Source organism: Pseudophryne corroboree, unplaced genomic scaffold (assembly GCF_028390025.1).
Source record: "Pseudophryne corroboree isolate aPseCor3 unplaced genomic scaffold, aPseCor3.hap2 scaffold_1683, whole genome shotgun sequence".
Taxonomy (NCBI): domain Eukaryota; kingdom Metazoa; phylum Chordata; class Amphibia; order Anura; family Myobatrachidae; genus Pseudophryne; species Pseudophryne corroboree.
The window spans coordinates 97751-99863 of NW_026968319.1; the positions used below are offsets into that span (position 1 = coordinate 97751).

General features: G+C 34.3%; 1 non-coding gene across 1 annotated transcript; it reads right to left on the minus strand.

The window, feature by feature from the left end:
- Positions 1-366: 366 nt before the first annotated feature.
- Positions 367-440, minus strand: TRNAN-AUU (transfer RNA asparagine (anticodon AUU)). Its single transcript has one exon. It is a non-coding gene; the product is annotated as a tRNA-Asn (tRNA).
- Between the last annotated feature and the right edge of the window lie 1673 nt (positions 441-2113).

Sequence of the window (2113 nt, forward strand, 5' to 3'; positions counted from 1 at the left end):
CATCTTGCTGCCTTTCCAATGAAGCAAGTTTAATTTAGTAATAGGTGAAAAACCATCCTTACAAAGGTGTTAATCAGAGACTTGGCTTTGTGGACACTTTTCAGAGAACAAATTTGTTAGCATAAAAATAAAGCCAGAAAATGAAGAGCTGTTTAATCACTCGATTGGATTTTTCTGCCAGCATATTTTTTTTCTCTGCAACCCACTGCTAAATTGTGCTTCCTAGCTGTTTTTTTATAAAATCACTGAATCAAATCTAACTCTGATTACATCAGAGAAGGCCATGTACCCTACACCATAAGAGGGGGTTTGAAATTTTGACTTGTCTACTTAAATATCACCAAAATCTGATCACAAGTTTAATTAGGTCCCTGGGTGGGATTGAACCACCAACCTTTCGGTTAATAGCCGAACACACTAACCGATTGCGCCACAGAGACACTTTGCAAAAAGTGCCTACTGACAAAGGCTAATAAGCATACATCTAGAACGTTTCCTAGAAAAACATTAAAAAATCAATAATCTGGAGAGTTTTTGTAAGATGTTTCTTCCATCAACTAACGAATAAACACATTGGTACTTTCCCATGATGAGTGAGTGCTTCAGGATCTCTTGCACTTACATGTGCAGCAGAGTACTGCAATGGAAGCATGCTGGACCCATAACCCAGAGGTAGGCAGATTGAAACTATCCTTTGCTATATGCATTTTTTTTGTTAATTTAAGTAATCAAAACTGGGATTGATATTTTTGCTCTTTTATTTTTACTTAAAGTACAATAACTTTTACCATTTTAATTTGTTTTAATAGTATATTGACAGTATAGTTTTCTTTCAAAAATCCACTTAATTTTCTTTACCCTGTTATTAAAATGGTAATTGACAAAAAAAACTACATTGTCACCAGAAGAGCAATACAAAATGTACAAGTGATATATTAAAATCATCTTTCCAGCTTGAATTTCAATGATGCATTGGGGCAACAATTTTGTGAGAAACATCTTCACCCTTAAATAAAGATTTTCGTAATTCCTTACCTGTGTGCTAATTAGATATCACCTTGTTTTCACATTAAACAGACTTCCACATGAGAAAGCAGCAAGGATGCAGTGGCGTTAATGTTTCCTGGTGTCAACCTGTATTATTTCAGTAGACATTGAAATGAGGATGCATCTTGCTGCCTTTCCAATGAAGCAAGTTTAATTTAGTAATAGGTGAAAAACCATCCCTACAAAGGTGTTAATCAGAGACTTGGCTTTGTGGACACTTTTCAGAGAACAAATTTGTTAGCATAAAAATAAAGCAAGAAAATTAAGAGCTGTTAAATCAAGCAATTTGATTTTTTTGCAAGCATATTTCTTTTTCTCTGCAACCCACTGCTAAATTGTGCTTCCTAGATGTTTTTATAAAATCACTGAATCAAATCTAACTCTGATTACATCAGAGAAGGCCAGGTACCCTACACAATAAGAGGGGGTTTGAAATTTTGACTTGTCTACTTAAATATCACCAAAATCTGATAACAAGGTCAATTACGTCCCTGGGTGGGATTGAACCACCAACCTTTTGGTTAATAGCCATACACACTAACTGATTGCGCCACAGAGACACTTTGCAAAAGTACATACTGACAAAGGCTAATAAGCATTCATCTAAAACGTTTCCTAGAAAAACTTAATAAAGTCAATAATCTGGAGAGTTTTTGTAAGATGTTTCTTCTATCAACCAACGAAGAAACACATTGGTACTTTCCCATGATGAGTGAGTGCTTCAGGATCTCTTGCACTTACATGTGCAGCAGAGTACAGCAATGGAAGCATGCTGGGCCCATAACCCAGAGGTAGGCAGATTGAAACTATCCTCTGCTATATGCATTTTTTTGTTTGTTAATTAAAGTATTCCAAAACTGGGATTGATATTTTGGCTCTTTTATTTTTACTTAAAGTACAATAACTTTTACCATTTTAATTTGTTTTAATAGTATATTGACAGTTTTGTTTTCTTTCAAAAATCCACTTCATTTTCTTTACCCTATTATTAAAATGGTAATTGACAAAAACAAACTACATTGTCACCAGAAGAGCAATACAAAATGTACAAGTGATATATTAAAAT